Below are 23799 nucleotides of genomic sequence, written 5' to 3'. Positions count from 1 at the left end.
GACCAGTCTTCTTTGCCGCAATTAATTATTCATGTCTATATGATATCTTAGATTTGTGGAGCATGCGCAGTTAGTTGCTTTTTAGAAAGGTTTTATAAGGACAGTGTTTTTTTTTTTTTTATCCAAAAAAAAATAAAATACTCTTACTGGTTTGTTATATGCACCGCTAACTATAAAATCTGGAAAACAAGGTGTAAATTGATTAATAATCAGTGTCATATCCCCGCTGAGAGGGTCTTTAAACAGATTGTGAGTGAATTACAAAGACGAAAGAAAAACAGAAGAACAAAAAATCAACACCCATGGACTTTAATAATAATAAACAGTTATAATGCACACCTTCCAGCCAATCAGGATCCAGTATTCACACTGACCATGGTATAAGTGTAATTAATGCTTAAGATTCATAATGACCTTACGATATGTGTTGCTTTATTCCAAAGCTGCAGTTCATAGAAACCTCTTCACGGCTAAAGCTGCAGAGATGGAGGTCGAGGGGACCATGAAGAGACGGCTCCAGCTGGCATCAGATCGAGAGTGTGGGCGCAAGAGCAGACTTTTGATAAAGGAGGGTATTTACACTGTTTTAACTGGTGTGTTTTTGCGCTATTATTAATTTGTTAAAATGTTCATATTATAGTCTATTTTTAATTGTTTATAAAAGTCCTTGCTGTTTTTAAGTGGCTGAATTAGTGTGTGTGCACGCGTGTGTGCGTGTGTGTTGGTAGCTGGGTGGGTATATAGTTCTGGTCTGAAGTTGACATACCCCTTGCAGGAGAAAGAGACACTGTGTAATCTGTTTAAACGACTTTTACGCATGTTTTGCAGAGAGATCATTTTCACCTTGCTGTTTGGGTCTCTGTCCCACACTGTTACAGTGCAGTATTGAGAGCACGAGGGAGATTGATTTTCTATCAGAAACAGTAACTATATAAAATGGACGTCAACACACACCACTTTGTGAGGTCATTTCTCGCTCTCAACAGAGTAGTTGTGATTGTTCAGTGTTTACGACGGGGCCAAAACATTCAAGGCCATGGTGTATTTTGACTGTTCCTGTAGCATAATCTCACCAAACTGTGTGTACACGAGTCCACAGACACTGAGTCTATTCACAGTTCCATGCTGTGTAGATGTTCTGCTCATCCTCACTGTACCGTAAAGGTCAGAACCTCACATCTGTAACCTTGTAGCTTTCCTTAATCAACACGACTGCGATCAAGCTTGTGTAGCACTACTATTTTTAGATCTCCGCCTCTCAAATCTATCGGCACCCTACGCGTCCAGCTCTCAAATCTGTTGGCACCCTACGCGGCTGGCTCTCAAATCTATTGGCGCCCTATGCGTCCGGCTGTCAAATCTATTGGCGCCCTATGCGTCGGGCTCTCAAAACTATTGGCGCCCTTCACGGGCAGTTCTCAAAAGTATTGGCACCCGATCCGAATTTTGCCACGGCAAGCACCACTCACATTTTCTTCAGGAAATGTACCTTAAAATAATAAAAGTCTCTCACTAGGCTGTGTGTCGAGATAAACGTAAAAACATCTTGAGTTTGTGTTCACCACAGACCTTATTTCCGGCATTTAACCCAAAACCCCATTGACGGAAGTGCTAATATGCTGACTCGTTTCTGGGTTTCACGACTCATTCCTGCAGCACTCTGTAAGACGGGCTGTTGTTATCAAACCATCGAAGTAGGATAAGCTGCTTTGGTAATGATTCTTTAAATGAGCCGATTCAGAATCCTCTTCTTGAATCGTTTGAGTCGTTCTCACTCGGTCAGGGTTGCACGTGTGGGTTGCTTTTCCTGCACGTGTTCACAGACCGTAAATCCCGACCCCATGGTAGACACTCGACAGAAATTTCATACTAAAGTAAGTATTTTATATTTTCTGGGTCTAAACAGAGCAGAAGTATTGCTAATGTGTTGTACAGATTCTATTGGACTGGTGAACTGTGTGGATTTGTATATTTAACCCAGTTTAATATGGCCTGCTTTGTTCAGTCAGAGACAAGTAAATCTGTTCTAATGTTCATTTATTTTCCATAGATAAAACAAATGTTTGCTTACACATGAATACGTACTTTATGCCTTCAGAATGGTGGAGATTTGTCTCTTGACTATTTTAAATTTGGTTCTCTTCAACAGGTTATGTTCGAGTTGTGCAGGCTTGTGTCACCTGACTTAAAGAAGGCATTGTTTGAAGGGCTTGATCAACACCTCCCACGGCTCCTGCAGTTGTACAACACCGAGAGGCAGTGAAATACCCGAAATCCAACATGTGATGACCCGCATTGATCAGAGGTAAGTCTAATGAACTTTAGTTTGTTCTGCTCCAGAAATGAGCCGATATCCAGCAGAACAGCACTGATAGTTGTGTAATAGACGTGCACAGTAGAACTGTCGTGATTAATAAATAAACTTATAAATGTGATTACTTGATGAACGTAGACAAAACTCTATACATGTGAAATGTTTTGTTGAAGTTCAGATGAAACTCTGATGTACAGAATCTTCAACAGAGTTCTGCAGAAAGATTTTGAATGCCTGTCATTCACCAGAACAAATTTGCAGTTGAACAGTCTGTCTAAAAGAAAAAATCTAAACACACAATATAAAATTCCTGCAGTGTGAATAAAGCCTTTGTGTTGCTTTTAGCAAACATGTCTAGTACTCTCGGTTCAATGTACACAATTTACCCCATTTAAATGCATTTTGGAAATTGTTCCACATGGCCTTAAACTGTGAATATTCACTGGATGCCAAATAAGTAATCAAAGAATGGAACTGAATTTTTTCTTCTCTAATGGACCATTAATCACAATTATAAAAGATGATGCATCAGGTACAAATTCAGAGCCCCCCCTACCCCCACAATGGTTGCATGACTTTTGCTACACCATTTCCACCATGTGTGTGTTACAAATCACTTTGAGGTAAAGCACTGCTGCTGCGAAGCCCTATTGGATCTGCTCCGTTTTTTAAATTATTATTATTATTAATAATAATAATAATAATAATAATAATAATAATAATAATTATTATTATTATTATTATTAAATTTGCTCTCTCTATCTCTGACTCTGACTCGCTCGCTCTCTGACACACACTCTCTCTCTCTCTCTCTCTCTCTCTCGCTCTTCCTACCAGTAAAGAGTGAGAGACATCACAGCGAGAATGCAATTCCAAATCTGTAACATGTAATTTTACGCTATCAGAAGGAGGGACACGTTCAATCTCAGTCTTTAATTAGATCTCTGGCAACGAAGGGGTGTGTGTGTAAAACAATAACATGCATGATGTATATTATGATCAGATCGTATACGTGATTATAAGCAGATTATACCTCTAATCTTATAAGGGATTAAAAATGGAAACCGAGCTTCGGCACATCAGTAATAATAATAATAAGTGGTATGACGTGATCAGTGGATCGATGAGGCTCTCTCTGAGTCACTCAGCGTTTCGTCTTCTCTCCACACCGTCATGTGTCTTTCCTTTTCTCCCGTCCGTGGCTCTGAGACGTGCTGACGTTCAGGTCTGGCAGGATGTTCCATGATGGACACCTCCAGGGGAGTCAGGCTGATCGAGTACAAAGTGTTTGTGTGCTAAAGGGAAGAGATCTGGTGGAAAGTCAGAGTTATAGAGTTATAGTGCTGAGAAAAGTTTGTAAAGAAAAAAAAAAATATATATATATATATATATATATATATATATATATATATATATATATATATATATATATATATATATACATAAAAATATATATTATATATAAATTTTATATATGGTTTTTATAAGGTTTTCATTTCTTTGATTCACCCTCGTATGTAAATGCACTTGTTCTAATATGTTATCGTTCCTATAGTAGCCGATAATCAAGGATGGGGTTGTGTGACGTGTTACCATGACCACCTGTTATTGTTATAGGGGCGTGGTGGGTTAGTGGTTATCATGTTGACCTCGCTTCTCTGGAGTTGGGGTCTGGGGTTCGAATCGAGATTTAGTGCTTCAGTGCTGTGTTTTGTGATAAAAGCCTAGTTTATGGTTTCTGAGGCCCTCATTGTATCTGCATTATTATAACGTATTGTACTGGGGAGCTGTTTACCAAACAGTCAGTAAACCCTGCTGGAAGTGTCTTTTTTTTTTCTTTTAACCCAAATCACTTTCTGTGCGAGGGTGGATTGAGTGTTTTCAGTCCCGTCTCGGGCTAAACCATCACAGCTCTATTAAAATTCTGTCATCAAGTCTGAACATTGGAACCCAGCTTCCTTTTTCTTCAAGAACACACTATATGGCTAAAAGTTTGTGGACACCTGACCATCACACCCGTACAGTATACGCGTGTTGAACATCCCCTTCCAGATGTATTTCCCCTTTGCTCTTACAATAGAGTCCACTCTTCTGGCCAGTAAAGTTCTTCTGCATGAACCGTAACACACTGTGTCTTCATGGAGCTGGGTTTGTGTACAGGGGTGTTGTGATGCTGGAACCGGTTTGGGTCTATTAGTTCCCGTGAAGGGAAATTGTAACGCTACAGCGTACAGAGATGTTCTATACAGCTGTGTGATTTCAGCTGTGTGGCAACAGTTCAGGGAAGAAGCACATGTGGGTGTTATGGTCAGGCGTCCATATACTTTTGGTTACATGGTGTATCATGTTTATGCTGTAAGGAAGATTCAGTGAACTGCACGCTGGTGACTGATTTCAGCACGAAGGACACCAGCTGAGGCCTGAGTCACTATGAGAGCCTGACAGAAACAAGTCTCTCTCTCTCTCTCTCTCTCTCCATTTCTTTAAGCTTAGGAAAGAATTAACAGGTCTACAAATCGACACTCTAAACTGTCAACAACCCACCAAATTATCTGCATATGCGGATGATATCACAGTTTTAATTAGAGGTGATGTTAAGGTGGTAAAATACGCTCTGGAATGTTATGGAAAAGCTTCATCTGCAAAAGTCAACTGGCATAAGAGCGATGCCGTGTGGTCAAGCTGTCAAAAGTCCATCACTTCCTGGCATCATGGACTATCAAATATCAACAGATATTAACCCCTTTCGCCCCGACACTAGCGTTCATTCCACCGGCGGAATGGAAAACAACTTATCGGACATTTTCAATTAGTATAGATAAATGAATTATTGTATCACCGCAGTTCTGGTATAAGATTAGTCAGGACACTGGTGGCTTTTTGTGTGTGCAGTTTCATGACTTTGTGCTTAACTGCTAGTGAGCAGGGGTATGGGAAAGGGGCGGAGTTTGAACTCCCTGCTGGGCAAACAATTCACACCTCTCCATGAAAACATTGAGACAGAGATAAATCGGAGAGCAGGAATAAAGCTTTTTTGACAGTAAAACAACGTTACTTGTGTTTACTACATTTGTGACTAAATATGGAACTGTGCATTTATTGACGAAAGCAAATGCAAAGTTCCAGATTTAGTCACAAATGTCCTCTTCAAAATGGATTAAGTGTTTTGATATCCCACACCTCTGCAATTTAGTTATTAGCCATAAACTGAACTGAGACACCATCTAAAAGAAGCTAATCTGCTTTGGCTATGCTGAACAACCCGCCTCCTAAATTATAATCGGGCATTCTAACTTGATTAACACCCACTTGGACCAATTGTAGATTCTTCTAGCTTTCAAACAAGCCCAAACTCGACATGATTGACCACTCAGAGGCTGAGAAAATCAGATGTGTCTTCAGCACAACCCTTTACGTGTGCGTCTTGAGTTGTGTGTCAGCGGTACAGGCCAATCAGCACAGCGCTACAGGGCCGTGCAGAGAAACTATCAGGAAATGGCTTCTCTGCTCTAGCGGCCTTCCTGCAAAACTTTATACAGCAGGCAGGTTTTTGCGTGTTTGGCAGTTTTTTTCTGATCGCTAGTTGTCTACTGGTTTTCACTCAGCATGTGATTTATTGGTGTCTTATAGCGGCCGCGTGCTCCCGAAAAAGCCCGGATGTGTCACAGCTTCTGGGGTAGTTATTTCTGAGTGGCTCTTCTTTTCTTTGGTTTGGAGACATTTGGTGCCACTTGGAGGTTATTTTGTGCCTTTAACATTTTTTTTCCTTCTATTTCTAGAAGTCTGCAATATTTAAAGGCTTTGTGCCATTTTTATAAGCTTTGTGCCATTTGGAGAGATTTGGCGCCATTTGGAGAGGTTTTTACCTGTGTTTGGATAACCTTACACACCATTGTAGTAGTTAGAGATAACTTCCTCATATTTTCGGTGTTCATGGACAAGTACTCTGGGCATCTTTGAGACCAGGAGTGGGGTTTATATCAACATTTGCTGTGAAGAGATAACATTTGTGTTAAAAGTTAAAAAAAAAAGTTTAGATAATTTAAAAAAATAATAATTCTGAATGTATTGCCCCAGGTAGTCTAGGTCAAAGAAGAAATACTTGAAATAACTGCTAATTCTTAAAGTCTTAAGTGTCTACTTTCACATGAGCCATGATGTGGTGTGGTCAAGCTGTTAAAAGTCCATCACTTCCTGGCATCATGGACTCTATCAAATATCAACAGATATTAAATGAAAACCTGACTGACTCTGCCAGTAAGATTAAAATGGGCCGTGGTTGGATCTTCCAGCAGGACAACGATCCAAAACATACATCAAAATCAACACACAAACAAAATCAACAACTGAATAAAACACCACAGAGTTGTTCTAGGAAAATATATTTACTGATGGGGTGGCATGTTCTTCAGCTCAACGTGGAGTTAACAGCACATCCCAAAGTGTTTTATTCCACTTGCACCACAGCAGCTTGGCAGCACTAACAATTTGTTAAGCGAAGCAAAGCGCTTTAGTTTAATGGTGTTCATTACTGATGCTCCGATCAGGATTTTTACAGCTGAAACTGATCCAGATAAACAGGTAAATGTAATCTCTCTGCTCATGGTCACTGTTAACTGAATAAAATAATAGCAATGAGAAATACTGTTGATTAATTGATAAATATACAGCATAAAATATTTATTTTAAAATATCTTGAACAATAAAGAGTCCTAATTAAGAGTAGACTAACAAAAATGATCCATATTAGGAAAAAGGCTGATAGCTTTCTAAGGAAGTAGTGATCTAAGGTTAAGGTCAAATTGATATTAAATGCAACCCATAGTAATTAAACATTATTTCATTTCTCATTTTATTTATATTTTATGAAGTTATTATAATATCTATTTTTTTATATATTAAATGATTTATTTATAACTAAGCACATTTTCTGTCTTTACATTTTAGTAGTTTTATTTTTGTTTCAGTTTTAGATCGGTTCCCCAGTACAGTGTCCATGTATGCTGATAATATTGTGTTTTGGGGGGATAAATCAAAACATAGAAACTGGAGTTGACTTTTCTAGTGATATCTGGCAACCGTGAGTTTAAATGGAGTGAATTAGAGTTAGTGAAGGAGAGCTGCAGTGTACTGTATGTTTACAGACGGAACAGTTCTACTCTTGATTGTGATTGGTGAGGAATTATTTAATAAAGAAGTTTGATTTGAACCCACCTTGTAATGTTATTATTAATTTACTCCGCCCGAAGCCGCTGTGTCTACACGAGCAGGTGAAAGTTCAGGTCATTTTGCGGGATCAATAAAAGATGGCGGTTGTGAGATCGGAGAGTTGAGAGAAGCAGATGATGTAGAGTTACTCACTTCATCATAATGGCTTCTTTGCAGTATTTCCACACTTGTACAGTGGACTGAGGAGATGAAAAGCAGTGTGAAAGGAACTGTTGCGCGGTGTAGATGTATTTTGGACAACCTGTAGTTTTTATTCCGATTGTATTATACAACTCCGAACAGGTCACTCACACCGGTGTGAATAAATATTTATTCACAGTCACACAAAGTACTTTTCAGTCACAATGCGAGTGAAATGGTTGCACCATAGAGCCCTGAGTTTATCTGCAAAGTTTTTTTTTCCCACTCAGCGTGATTAGGTTTAATGTCCCCGACAACCTCTGAAGTGCTATTTAGCATCGTGCTAATTTCATGATTTCCCCTCGCTCTGGAGCTCGAAGCGAAGCTAGCAACTCGAGGGCTGAAATGCTAATTCCGTTTCGGGGTTTTGGCACTACAAAATTACGTCATCCCTGCGCCACTCTATGGTGATTGGCTGTAGTGTAGGAGCCGCTTGATTTGATCTGCAGTGGAGTTTTCTGTGAGCGGAGGACGGAATTTAAATGTCAATATCGCAGTCGATCATGTTCATTTAATCGTGGGCAGTCAAAATCGTAATCGCGATCGATATTCGATTAATTGTGCAGCCCTAATCTGCACTAAAGAAGTTTTGGGAGCAAGCAGTTCACATTTTCAACTATGAAGTCTGCAGGACAGACAAGTGCTACAGTGCATTTACAATAGCTCTCAGTATAGCTCTAGTGTCTAAACCAGACACTAGAGAGGGACATTAGCTGAGAGACATGAGGTCATTTCCAGTAAGGGAACACAGTGAGTATCGATACTCCCTGGTTTTTGTGGTGCGTTGTGGGGATTTTTTAGGGAGTGAACGTTCCAGTGCACTGGAAGGATTTTGCAATTGAGACAACACTTAAAATGGCTGACTCCCTGGTCTCTTGAGCCCATACCCTAAACTCAACAGGAAGTCAGCATTTTGATTTTTCTCTTAATTTTTTCCTCCGTTTTTTTGCCATTTCCAGGCCTCGTACTATAACGTACTCCTCCTAGAGCTTTCATCAGATCGGCATCACGTTCGGTCAGTCTCATCTACAGGCATTGACGATGCTAAATTGCGAAGCTTTTGAATTTTTGCTGCTTGCCGTGGGCGTGGCGCTCTCACAAATTTAGAAGTTTCACCATGAAAAAGGAAGTTGTTATAACTCAAACATAGAATGTCCAATCCTGGGATGTCACGATACCAAAAATCTAGTAGTCGATACCAGCAAAAATACACGATACTCGATACCACTTTGTGTATAAATAAATAATACTTTTAAATCCTTTATTTAAACATGAGCATTATAAAAAACAGTCACATAATATAAAAAAAGCAATTACAAAATAGATATATAATAAATATGTAGGCATAAAATGTTTTTTCTTCGAGATGTTCTGAAATGAGGTCTGGTTTCAGTGTATAGTTTGGGGATCTCTGTATACATGAAGTAATTTTTGCCTGGTATCTGGGGTTGAACTGCTGAAGCAGAGGGAGGGGGAGAGGGAGAGGGAGGGAGGGAGGAGCAATCACATTTTAGCCCAGAACCTTTAGCTTGCCCTTGCCAGGAGGTTCAGACTTGGCTTTCAACAAGATAAAGAGCCAAGCATACTTCCAAATGAACACACAAATGCTTCAAGAAACTCAAAATCAGTGTTTTACAATGAGCTTAAAATGTCCTCCATGGTGGCATGGACCAGGACCCCTCGGTCTGCAGCATTACAGGAAGATTTCAGGTTAGACATTATGGGAAGAGTCTCGGTGCTGTTATTGTCTCTGGGGCAGACATCAGTTAACATTGTGACCCCTTCCCTGGAGAGAACAGCATTACAATTCTGAAAACAGTTTTTGTAAATAATAATTCACTACTTAAAGCATGTACCCGAGCTCCTGCTATGCAGTAACTAAAACTGTCTGCAACTCACATATTACTTCATTCTTTAGTTCCTTCTCTTAAGTGTAGAGCCTCTGTCAGATTGTGTGATTGATAAAGAAAAGCACATAAATGACCAGTTTGAGTGCCTAGTGGTCTAATGAGGAAATGCTCTTTGGAAGCTCAATATATGCACTTATCCATTTGCATTTGATTTGGCTGTTAGTGCTGAGGATGTCCTTAAGGTGATGTGCTGCTTTTGGCAGATTTAGTAATTCTCTTTAGTCACATGAGCACTAATGGTTTTTCTAAATTTTGATGTAGTTTATTTTGGATACAGGCAGAGGAAGCTCAGCGAAAGCTTAAGAGACAGAATGGAGAGGACCCAGGTAAGCTATTTCTTCAGTGATTGTAGTCATATCTGAAAATGATTGGTCAGTTGAATGCAGATTGCTGAAGTGTGAGTGTCTGTGTGTGTCGTAGCCCTGCCTCCATTCTGCCCACTGTTTGCCAGCTTGGGAAACATTCTGCAGTGTGACGTGCTGCTTGGCATGCTGGGAGCTGTGCTGCAGTGGGCTATGGAGCCCAGGGAGGACACTGGTCTGAGTCCATGCTGCAGAGGGTAAATGTTTGGATGTTTTGTTAAAATGACATGATAGTGTAGTAAATTCAACAAAATTCCACTTGCTATGCTGTGTTCATGAGCATCACTTTTTAATGACTGAGTAGTGTTCACAGTTCTGTATGTGTGTGTTGCTACAGGTGCTGCACTTGTTAGGCATGGCTCTGCTGGAGGAGCAGCAACAGCTAGAGAACATTGGGGATGACGATGAAGTTACTTTCAACTTCACCCTCAAAATCTCCCGTAAGTTTTGTACATCATCTCACACAATCTCAAAACCTCAAGCCTGTAGTTAGATCTGTGGTTCTTGTATCACAGGTCCCGGTGAAGCCCCCGGCAACACTCCAAGCATCCTGGCTCTGTTAGAGGCCTTGCAGCGCGCGCCTCACTTGGAAGTGCACAAAGACATGATTCGCTGGATCCTTAAAGTGAAATTACATCTTGATTATGTTTGCAATTTGCCTTACTCTCTCTATGCGTGCACCTAATATGTCCACCAGGTGGCAGCCTAGCATGTTTTACAATTCGCTCACTGAAGGTAGGCGCAACATACAAAAGATGAGCGTTTTTACCATGAAGTTTAAAGCAGTGCTGCATCATCGAGACCTGTTTGAAATCCAAGCAGTGCAACACCGCTCAAGGTGGTGTGGCCGGTAGGCAAAGCAGCACCTCTCACCACGGTGAAGCACAAATGCTTCACTGTCACAAAGCGGTTTTGCTGCTGATCATCTGTCGGTGGCCCTAGGGGTTTGTTGATGTGGATTATTGTGCGTGTTACTTAAAAGCTGTATGTCAACATGAATATTTAAATGACATGTAAGGATTGCTTACTACACAAACTGAACTTCCATGCACTGTGATGTGTGCATTTTATTTTCCATATAGTGAAAACTGTCAGGACACCTGCACCAGGCAGAACATGTACATATGAAGGCCATGGTGTAGGCCAAGGCTAATGATGTATTGCAGTATGTACTTTGAAGAGAAACAGGCAAATTAAATGTTAGTAAAATTGTAATGCATCTTCAGTATTTAATGGTATGGTGTGTGTGTATACTTCTTAGTGCACAAATGTGTTCTATTGAACATCTGCTTAGTTTTGCTGACTTTGTGTGTGCATGTAGTTCTAACTGCACTGCTGTATCGTTTTCTTGTAAAAGTATTTTCCTAAATTATGTATCTTTTTCTACACAGATGGTGGTTAGCATTAAAACGATGCGTGAGTGCACAGCTGCTGCACCTCCCTGTGAAGGAACAGGGCACTGTCACAAGGAGGTCACACTTTGAGCAACTTTCTATTCCACTGACATATTAACCATTACCCTTTAAAGTGTTGAAGAGCTTAAATCTACGTGTGTGTGTGTGTGTGTGTGTGTGTGTGTGTGTGTGTGTGTGTGTGTGTGTGTGTGTGTGTGTGTGTGTGTGTGTGTGTGTGTGTGTGTGTGTGTGTGTGTGTGTGTGTGTGTGTGTGTGTGTGTGTTGCAGACTGTGTGGGACAAAGACAAAGCATAGAGAAAAAGGAAAGCTGAACTGTGCTGGAAAAAGACCATGGCTCAAACATTAGAGAGCCAGAGTCATTTTATCAATAAGTACATAGATCTGCTCACGCAGGATTCAGAGGATCTGGACGCCTCAGCCTCTACATCAGCAGAGCATAGGTACCTAAGCATGCTCGTAGTGACGCAGCGTTCTTAATAAGTCAACTTGTATTGTATTCTCAATATCCAGTCAGTACATTTATGTCAGTAAATGCATGCATCAACAGTTCCTTGACTTTGCTGAGCAGTTGTCTGTTCTTTGTCCTAAAAGTTCTTGCATATAATGGTGGTCTTCACATAACATAAGTAAATTCCCATCCTTAAACTCTTTATCTTGCATATTCATTTCGAGCATTTTCTGTTGGGGTAAATGAGTAGAGAGGATCCTAGGCCATTTTTAGCAATTTCCTGGTGAGTAAAAAAAGATGAATCCATTTATTCAACACTGATTATTTTAACAAATTCAGAGGGACCTTAACATAAAATTAAGGTTATAGTGTACTTGTAACCATCCGTCTCTGCTTGGTACAGCCCCAGTTCATGTGACGGTGCTCTGGTGTGTGTGGGACCTCGTCGTTGGCGTGCCAGAGGAGGAGAGAGGAGGCAGATGGAGATGTGTGTCCTGTGTCACGAAGCGCAGGAGATCCTACCGGATGGCACTGCCATGGTGCTCGCTGCCTTTGTCCAACGCTCTACGGTCATGTCCAAGAACCGCAAAAGACCCCCTCACAATCCAGGTAAGGTTATGGTTTACAGTGTTCAAGTTAAGTAAGTGGATAGGTTTGAGTAGCCAGTGTGCTTATTTCTGGAGGATACATGTGTGTTACAGAGAGCTATGATCCCCTCTTCATGCACCCTGACCTGTCCTTTGGTAGCCATATTGGCATCTGTGGCCACATCATGCACTCTCACTGCTGGCAGAGCTGAGGAGTTGGGCAAAATGTTACTTCTAGACAGCCTTCTACTTAAAACCAAATAAAAAGTTTTGCTGCTTTCAAATGTTTGTGGATATAGGCAATAGAATCAGCAGCTAACAGTAAATAGTTTGTCTAGAAAATAATATGACCTCTATATGAGCAATCACAATAAATTAGCTAATATTAATCAATCAGTCGGGATGTTTTGTGACCGAAAAGTCAAAAACCTAATCTGTGATGTACAGGAAAGTCTTCATGGATGTGTGGTGATCGATAAGATGTAGATCCAAATTGGATGTGTTTGGCTTAAATATGCGATCTGCAGATATATATATTTTTTTGACCCAATACAGTGAGCTGATCATCGACACAAAGCATGAAACAAAGCTTGCTATGTGCACTTGACTATTTTTCACTGTCTTAGATCAAGCCAGTGTTACTTTCAAAGTCTGTAAACTTATTGTGCCTCATGGGGAAGCAAAGAACGTTAACCTGATCTGACCTTAGGAGTAAGTACAGTTCAATTCAATTTTATTTGTATAGCGCTTTTTACAATAGACATTGTCTCAAAGCAGCTTTACAGAAATATCAACACGGTATACAGATATTAAAGGTGTGAATTTATCCCAACTGAGCAAGCCATTGAGTGGCGACGGTGGTGAGGAAAAACTCCCTAAGATGTTTTAAGAGGAAGAAACCTTGAGAGGAACCCGACTCAGAAGGAACCCATCCTCATCTGGGTAACAACAGATAGTGTGAAAAAGTTCATTATGGATTCATATGAAGTCTGTATGGCCTTAGGAGCAGCCAGAGAGTATCAAAAGCTAAAGAAATCAGGTGATGGAACTTGTTACGCTTGGTAATCAGCAATGCTCGGTTGTTGAGGACGTCAGATTCCGCCGTGTGCTGTGCGCTTCCCAATCAAAAATACTTTTCATATGTTCCCGTTCTTCAATGGAGGGGAGTGCTGTCCAACAGTTTACACTCCTGAAGAATAAGGTTACCTCGGAGAGCTTTACAAGCAGTATATGGTGTTCCCACGTCAATCCTACATCCATGTCAAGCTTAACAGCTCAGTGGATCCGTTTGCTTGTCACTGCTTAATAGATGTGACCAGTTCGGTCATTTCTGTGATTGCACGGTACATATAAAGCTCATGGAAATTTGACAGGTTGTCAAATAATGGTCTCTTAATCTTGCAGTTATTTTCTCTTACAGATACTTTGAGACACTCCAGAGTCAGGATGCGCAGTGGCTGCATGAGCAAACCAGTTACGATGTAGAGAATGGGGAGTACTTGTGTCCACTCTGTAAGTGTCGCAGTAACACTCATTCCTCTCCTGCCCCTCACTGAGACCACCTGCAGGTACTCGCATACAAACTTGTGCTTGTGATTATTCTAAGTGGAGTTGCTCTGAATCCGGACCGCTTAATATTTTAACCATTGCATTGGCGAATTAGTTGTAGTGGCTCTGTAACCAATGCAAACTTGCCTATGAAATGCCATGGAAGGGTACAGAATGACACTGTAACAGTGCATACCCCATTCCATTATTCCTCTTATTTATTTATATATTTTATAGCAAGGGAATTGATATCATCTGTAGCTGAATTGCATGTCTTGCCATGTTGAGATCAGAGTATAGAGTTTCTGCTTATGTAAGATGGCTAATCCACTGCTGTTGCAAGATATTTAGTCACACTGACTCAGTTTATTACAGTAAATTTGCCTGTTGTCCCATTGAGGTGACATTTTCTCTGGTTAAATAGTAAAATGCATGCATGTTTGTAGTTACAGCAATAGTGAGCAGCCAGGTCTGGCTCATTGGCTGAATACAACATGCCAGCAGATCAGAGCCTTGCACTCTGCTCATAAGAGAGCCAAGCCAACAAGTGAGTCTCATCATATATAGTGCGTGTGCTCCTTATTTGTGTGTGTATGCGTGCACATGCAGTCATATTGTGGTGTTTGTCTTTTAGATGAGACTGGTGAGACAGAGACTGTGGAGGACTCTCCTCCTCCTGAGAGTTTCAGGCTGGACCACACACCAGTGTAAGCATACCCACGGTTTCCTTTCACAACTGCGTATCTGAGCGTGTCTTTAACACTGACCTGTGATGTGTTTTGATAGCAACCCTTATTCAAGCTCCATAAGGGAGATGCTGATGACATTTGGGACCGCAACTTATAAAGTTGGCCTTAAGGTGCACCCTAATGAGCAGGACCCCCGTGTGCCTATCATGTGCTGGGGCAGCTGTTCTTACACCATCCAGTCTATAGGTCAGTCTGCACCCATTTCTTACAGACTAAGAATTCATATATAAGATTTGCAATATTCACTGACCTGTGTTAAGGGGTAGTTAGTAAAAATGTTTTACTTTTTGGTAAAGAACATTGATATACATTTGTTGTTTTTCTGTGCTTGTATTTTGTACAGAGAGATTATTGGTAGATGAGGAGAAGCCTTTGTTTGGAAGTTTACCCAGTAGACAGGTATGACAACCCAACTTATTGTCATATCTCAGCCCAGCCAGGACTCGGTTTCCCGAGAAGAAACATCCACTTCTAACGTGGCCGCTGAGGACTACACTTCCCACACACGCATGTGCTCACCTCCCCGGAGTTCTGATCTCACACACCTGCAGCCAATCACCTTATCCACTCACCACGGATACAGAGACACTTTGAGAAGTAAATGTTCAGCAGACTAGTTTCTCTGTCGTTCTCCAAGCGTTACCTGCTGTGTTTATTCGATAAATGACTTTGACCTTTGCTTACGTCCCCGACCACGATTTCTGTCTTGCCCCGTTTGTTTTGTTTGCATGATCGCCTGACCCTCGCTTGCTTCTTGACTACGGACTGATATTTTAGTTATCAAACACTGTCTGACAAGGACTAATAAAACAGTGCTAATAACAAGTGCTGAGGTGCACTCCTAAACGCACACACACCCCTTATACTCTGAATGCAAGCATTAGTTTAAATTCACTGATCTGGTGGCAGGATAAAAAGATTTATTAAAAGCATGAACATGTGAATAATTATTAGTGACATGAGGCTACATTTAGCTGACAGGACACGGGCTGAATGGCGATGCATGGTGGTCCATTAGGAGGTAGTTTATAACACAGGTATTTGATAACGATGCTAACACGTTGCAGTCTATCTCTAACATTACATGGAGCGTAACGTTAGCTGGTTTCACGACCACAATGCAGCTGCCTCAAACAAATATAATAGTCAAATAGGCAAAGGACATTTTGAAAAAATCAGTTCATCACACAGGACACAGGGCTGTGACTCGCCGTGTGGAACTAATTGACGAGGATAGCGCCAGTGAATTAAACAAAAAGGCGGAGTCCTTTAAGTTATATTCACTAGCACTGGATGAAAGTAACGACATAAAACACTGCTCAGCTCCTAATTTTATCCGAGGGATTAACGACAGTTTTGAGATAATGGAGGAGTTTTTGACCATGGAGTCCCTGAAAGGAAAAAGGCGGGGAGAGGACTTGTATAACCAGGTGTCTGCTATCCTCGAGATTATGAAGATACCTTGGAGTAAACTTGCCAATGTCACCACGGATGGATCCGCAAATTTAACTGGAAAAAACATTGGGCTGTTGAAAAGAATCCAGGACAAAGTGAAGGAGGAAAACCCTGAGCAGGATGTTATTTTCCTTCACTGCCTCATTCATCAGGAATCTCTGTGTAAGTCTATATTGCAGCTTAATCATGTCGTGAATCCAGTCGTAAAACTTGTTAACTTTATACGAGCAAGGGGACTTCAGCATTGTCAGTTTCTTACGTTCCTGGAGGAAACTGATGCGGATCACCAGGACTCCTCTACCACTATCGGGTCCGCTGGTTAAGTTTGGGCAAAGTGCTTCAACAAGTGTGGGAGCTCAAAGAGGAAATTATCGCATTTTTGGAGTTAACGGGGAAATCCGACGAATTTCCTGAGTTAAGCGACAACAACTGGCTTTGTGACTTTGTGTTTGCTGTGGACATATTTTCACACACGAACGAGCTGAACGTCAAGCTACAGGGGAAAGAGCAGTTTGTGCACGACATGTACACAAATGTTAGAGCCTTCAAATCCAAGCTGACTTTATTCTCCAGTCAAATTTCAAACAAATCTCTCTCTCATTTCCCCACACTAGCCATGCAGAAAGAGGCGTCCCGAAACGTGAAGAAATACAGATCACTGGGCGACCTGCACAGAGAATTCTGCCCTCGGTTCAGCTGGTGTCCTGTCCCCTGTCACAAGACCCTGAAACAGCACCACAGGAGCTGCAATTGGAACTGAGCGATCTTCAGTCTGACTCCATCTTAAAGGAGAAGTTCAACTCTCTTAAACTGAATGACTTTTATGCTTCACTTAATGAAGAGACGTTTCCAAACCTCCAGAGGACGGCACAGAAGATGCTGACGTGGTTTGGCTCGACCTACGTATGTGAGCAGACATTCAGCGTCATGAACATCGACAAAGCCCCTCACAGATCCAGGTAACTGACCAACACCTCGGATCTCTCCTGAGAATTGCCACAACAAAACTAACTCCAGAGTTTGATGCACTGCAAAAAAGGGAGATCAACAACACTGTTCCCACTGAAACTGGACGTGAGTTTCTCTACTGTGTTCTCAAATTAATGCATTTGGGAAACAATTGGTACAATGAGCCTTGCATATTCATGCTTTGCTACCTGTTAAAGGCCAAATCCTTTCATGTAATGGCTTTTACATGTCATTTATATTAGTTCACACAAACACTCCATCCGTCTGTTCCTGGCCCGGCCCCTCTGTCAAATTTTAGAACCCATTGTGGCCTGCGAGTGTCGTGAATAAAATCAGCCTTTTAGCCTAGGTCAAAAACTTCAGAGACAGAGAGTTTAGTAGATGTCAAAAAGGAAATAAACTTTATTGAAAATCAATAAAGTGTGACAGTCTGCAGAGTGTCCGGATTATGCAAACACAAACATGTCTTTATATACCTATCTCCAAAGCATAGTCTCTGTAGGTGGGGTTTTGCCTTTCCTCGTTGAAATAGACCAATCTTCTTTTGCCACAATTAAATATTCATGTCTATGTGTTATGTTAAATTTGTGGAACATGCACAGTTAGTTGTTTTTCTTGAAAAGGTTTCATGAGGACAAGGTTTCTTTTACAAAAAAAGGTTTCACACAGGCTTGTGTGTCTTGACCTTGACTCCCTTCTTAGGCCTCAATGAGCATCTGTCTGTCTCTATCGGTTATCCCCGCTGATATCTACCTCCTTTCCCCAGGCCCTCTCCTAACTCCCTAATTTGTATCTGCCTCAAAGTTATTTACTCACGCATGCGAATATCTACTGCCAGTTTTTATTGCTGTGGAGACAGGAGACAGCTAATACAGAAGAACAATTGTTGTGCACTGAAACACAGAGTTCATTCCACTCAAATCCACTCAGAATAGAACCTGATCAAACATTGTTCTATGGATTTAGATTATGCTTCTAACCGTTGATTGTACATATAGATGATGTTTTTTAACCAATATTGATTATACGATAATGCTCAAGTAATAATTCTAAATGTTGGTTACATATTGAATTCACTTCATTAACATATCCAAATATCAGTTACACATATTGTTTGCACTTCAGATATTTTCCATATATTCTCCCCCTCTGGGGCTTACTAAGCCCCATCTAGCTAGGGAGAGTAATCTCACAATCCAGTCCCTTCATTTACACTAACTAGTGATCAATGTATGACCACGTCAGCCTTCTACCAATGACCAAATCCTGAAACCACTCTCTCTGGAGACCAGAAACAAACATCTCCTCTCCCATTGGCTAGAAAGGAGTAAAAGATTCTGTCTCTTTCCCTAACCACAAAAATCAAGACATTGTTTGTAAGCGTGAGCATGCGTTTGGTTCAGCACTTGCTTGTGGTTGTCATTGTGATGTAGAGTACACAGCTGATTAAGCACATATAGCTGATACAAGTATAGACTAATAAACATGAATACAAAACAATTTTCTCAGTTTGATTAATCATGACAGTGATCACCCTGTCTCTTAATCACACTTTATATTGTAATAGAAAATGTAAAAATTTAAAAATAGAAAAATGGAAAAAGCAAAAAATAAAAACTCCAACACATCCTTTCTCAGGGGGTGTGTTAACAATGTTTGTCTTCGACCCAGATACTTTGCGTATCGTGGGGATGACCCTTGGGGAGAGGTTAGAACACCCAGATCTCAGGATTTTGTCATGAAGAGAGCAAACAGTGATCTACTGAAGACCATACTTGATAACGTCCAGGAAGCTTAACATTTGTTGTGCTTTATGGGGCAGAGGATGACCCCACTCATGTCCTGTCGGCCTTGGGAGCGTGCGAGGGAGTCTCTGACCACAGAGGAGTACACTGCAGGGAGTCCGCAGCCCCTGAGGGAGACGCACCCAGGTGTACTACTGATCTTGGAATGTTAAGGGGAGTAACGGCCTTGAGAACTCTCACATGCAGGCCCACTGGAAAAAGAGCTGAACGCAGGACAACAACAGAAAAATAATAATTATCATGTGGAATGGAAGAGGTTACAGTAGGGACATCAGGCACTAATGCAGTTACTGGGATTACTAGTTCGTTGATTTTGCAAATTTTGTGTAAAATGCCATCCTCTTCCAGCCTTAAACATTGGTTACTGGGTGTGTTGTATTGCAGAACTTATCACAGTTTTTATCACAGCTTGCTGTAATAATGCTAGAATAATTGGGCATGTCCCTTCATTCTTTTCTGAGGACAGAGGGTATTGTTTTGCAGAACACAGGATGACTATACTTCACTTTAGCTTAATACAGTGTACATGTTACTTCTCGTGCTTCAACCTTATGTAGCCCATAATGTGCCAGGTATGTTAGCGAGTTCAGGATGAGGGATGCCACCATCACTGTCCGATTTGGAAACTGGAGACAGACAACTGGGCACACACAACTGCAAAACCCATCATTAAATGTTCAATTTATGCATCAGATCAAGGCCTAGTAAAAAAGGTGAATAATTATCATTAGATTTACTAGACACTGATTTTAATAATGCAGAAAGCCATTCAAGATGAGGAGTTCAGTTTTTAACACATTAAGAGTTCTGATGTTTATAGAGCATTCAAATTGCTCGATATAAACAAATCACAAGGCCCTGATTGTGTGGAATCTGTATTCCTGAAATTAGCAGCTGATATTATTTCATCTCCTTTAACTTATCTTTTTAATCTTTCACTAGACACTGGTGTTATACCAGAAATTTGTGAATTGGCTTTTGTTGTTCCTTTATTAAAAGAGGGAAATTCCACTATATTAGATAATTACAGTCCAATTCCAAAGCTTTGTGTCCTATCAAAAATGTTAGAAATCCTTATCAGTGAACCGTTGACATGTTATCAGATTGCAAACAAATCTTTTCTAGTAATTAAAGTTTCATAAGAAACATCACCACAACAGAGGTTTTGAAAGTCTTAAACAATATTGCGTAATCTCTAGATAAAGGTGATTACTGCACTCCCCTTTTTATCAATTTATCAAAGGCTTGACACAGTCGATCATGAAATATTGCTGCAGAGATTAAATAATGTTGGTCTATTAAATCATTTAAAAATGATTGAAGTAATCTCTAATTCTCTAATCAAAGGAATAATTCCTCTCATAAAGGGGTCTTCTACTCTCATGTTTAGTTAATCTGTCAAAGACTTCTAGTCTGTTGTCTTTAAAAAATACAACCCTAAATGGCAAAGATTCATTCTTCTCCCTTCCTGAATTCCTCTCTTAATATCCTTCTGGTGAATGAAAAAACTAAATCCTTTAGTCTAGGACTATTTGTGATGTACACTAATCTAACATGTTAATATCCCGTCTGTGCTAACGAGTGATAATCCCAATAATACAGAACTAAAATAGAGTAAATGAGGTTGAGATCTAGACATGTATTTACAGTTCTCTAGTCTCTTTTATCCCACTCATTTTTATTCAAAACATCCTATTGAATTTGTTTTTACTGTGTACAACAATAGTGTTTAGTTTAAAGGGTAGACATGCATGCACCCCTTTGTCCCTTATTAACTTACAACTGCACCACACTCAAAATATCACTCAGACCCTTCATACATGACATTTAAACTTCCTTCACTTTCTGTAAATCTCTCTAATCAGGAGTAATGCGTATGTGTATTTAACTAGTCTAACAAAATTTATCATCTATGAGCTTGGTTTCAATTTAATACAAATTTGTTTCCTTCACTGAGCGCCATTTGTGAAAGGCGTAAAAAAGTTCCATTATAAATGTATCCATTTCATTTAAACTGTATTTGATCCTATTAAGTTGGTGTTAAATCTACTCATGTCACGAACTACATTTCCCATCCTGCACTGCGGCCCAGAAACATGTCTGCCATGTACTGCAAATCCCAGATCACACACCTGCATTAAATTCACAGCACAATCACAGCTACAGTATAAAGACTTTCAATTCACTCACAGATTGTGCAGTATATGCTCCATTCCTCGTGTTTGTGACCATTGCACTGTATTATTTAAATATTGAGACTTGTGTTTCGTATACATTGTATTACATGTCCATAGCACACCGTATATAATATATATTTGTATATTCACACATTACTTTATTCTATTCAACAGTCTACGGTTCAGTAAAGAAACAAGTCTCTCAAACTACACTGCTGCAAAGAGACTGTAACTGAACTAAACTAACAAACATGTCACTGCAGTGAGACCCACATCAGCACAACAGGTCACATCAACAGCAAAAGAAACCACCACGTAACATGCAACACTGTCCGATCCAGACACATGTAATCCATGCAAATCCTAATTCAACATTAACTATTCATCTTATTCTATTTTTTTTATTCTATCTTTTCTATTCTTATTGTGAAGGACTCCACACATCTGGAATAGACAGAAAATATGTTACAAAAAGTTTGAAAATAAGTGTAGACTAATATTACCATCAAATCTTACTAATTATTCATCACTGGACATAGGCACTGTTTAAAGAGAAATATACAGCAAATTATTCATCACTGTGCAACACAAATACCTCACGCCAAAAGAGCTTACACTTACACTGCTCAACTTAGAAAAACAGCAGTTACATTATTATTATTATTATTATTATTATTATTATTATGTATTTATTTATTTTTTGCTTTGAGTTCATTGCAATCGTGACGTGAGTGACCAGTTGGCATGGCAACATCAGGGCCCGTAAAGATTTATAGACACATACAGGAATCAAAGATACACAAATTAGTGATGGTTATTCCAGCTCTTTTCAGTGAGTCAGTTCATTTGGCTCAGCAATAAACTCCCAAACGACTCTTCATTCAGTACGACTAATGGCTTTTATAATTCAGCTAAATTTAGCAATATTTGGACCCATGATTAGTATGTGTGCACATATATCACTTAACTTGTTCAGTGTAGGCTAATTATACTAACCTTTAATTGTACATCATTTTGGATTATGTTTCGCATAAAACCTTAAATAATATAAAAACAAACATTATTACCCATGTGTATTAAGTGTTTTATTTAGCTTGATCTATCCAAAGCTCAAACCATTCCAAACAGATCACACTCACTACACTGCTGGACTACAGGTCTAATATGGCTGTGAAGGTTGTCAGTACTCTCTAAAAACAAATGTTCAGGCTCAACAAAACATTAACGAAACAGTTTGCAAAACATCAATCATTTTGAGTTATGACAACTTTAAATTCATTTCAACCAACGAACTGCACCGAGTTAGAGAAATTACCTTTTCCTCTACGATCAAATGTGTTTTAAATGAAAACTTATTTAATAATCTGTATAATAAACAAGTTTTTAACCCCTTTCGCCCCGGCATAAGGGATCATTCCGCCGGCGGAATGGAAAACTACTTATCGGACATTTTCAACTAGTATAAATAAATGAATTATTGTATCACTGCAGTTCTGGTATAAGATTAGTCAGGACACTGGTGGCTTTCTGTGTGTGCAGTTTTATGACTGTGTGTTTAACTGCTAGTGAGAAGGGGGATGGGAAAAGGGCGGGGTTTGAGCTCCCTGCTGGTCAAGGAATTCACACCTCTCCAACATTGAGACAGAGATAAATCGGAGAGCAGGAGTAAAGCTTTTTTTGATAGTAAAACATTGTATACAACTGCCACAATAAAATTATAACATTTAAACCCAAGATCGGTCTTGTGTAAACGTTTACTACCTTACATTTCCTACATAGACGAAAATCCAGTTCACTCGCGGTTTTATAAATCACGCACATTTCCATCGGTATAAAGTCCATCAGCTTTATTGACGAAAACAAATGCAAAGTTCCATATTTAGTCACAAATGTCCTCTTCAAAATGCATTAAGTGTTTTGATATCCCACCCCTCTGCAATTTAGTAATTAGCCATAAACTGAACTGAGACACATTCTAAAAAAAAAACAACCTAATCTGCTTGGGCTATGCTGAACAACCCACCTCCTAAATTATAATTGGCAGTCTAACTTGATTGACACCCACTTGGACCAATTGTAGATGCTTCTAGCTTTCAAACAAGCCCAAACTCGACATGACTGACCACTCAGAGGCTGAGAAAATCAAACGGAGATGTTTGGTGCCATTTGGAGAGGCTGTTTTGTGCCTTTAACAAAAAATAAATAAATAAAAATAAATGTTTGCTATTTTTAGAAGTCTGCTATTTTTAACAGCTTTGTGCCATTTAGAGAGGGTTTTTTTTTTTTTTTTTTAAGAGGTTTTGGGTCATTTGGAGAGGTTTGGTGCCACGGTCCTGCCATGACCATCCCATGTGTTGACTCTTTCACGTCATTTAACACTAATCAGTATTAAAAATATTAACATTGATATCTGAGTCTGATAATAAAATTAACTTCTACTTACAGTCAAATTTTGTAGTGTTTAGGACATTTAACACCCTTCCGTCCAAAAGAAACCAAAAGGGGGTACAAACTTTTACACTCCACAGTATTTGGTAGAAATTGCACTTATAGAACAACTGAACAGCAACGTTTCCATACAGGTTTTAACTATTTATCTATTTATCTAACTATTTATAAATGTTTATATATATTTATCTTATTTAGTTAGT

At 39.8% G+C, this 23799-nt stretch overlaps 1 pseudogene; it reads left to right on the top strand.

Moving 5' to 3' along the window:
• Positions 1–1260: 1260 nt before the first annotated feature.
• Positions 1261–18616, top strand: LOC128629988 (general transcription factor II-I repeat domain-containing protein 2-like; annotated as a pseudogene).
• The last annotated feature ends 5183 nt before the right edge of the window (positions 18617–23799 follow it).

The sequence above is a fragment of the Ictalurus punctatus genome, unplaced genomic scaffold (assembly GCF_001660625.3).
Source record: "Ictalurus punctatus breed USDA103 unplaced genomic scaffold, Coco_2.0 Super-Scaffold_100046, whole genome shotgun sequence".
Lineage (NCBI taxonomy): Eukaryota > Metazoa > Chordata > Actinopteri > Siluriformes > Ictaluridae > Ictalurus > Ictalurus punctatus.
Note: the sequence above shows the minus strand (reverse complement) of the source record. Positions and strands in the feature narration are given on the sequence as shown.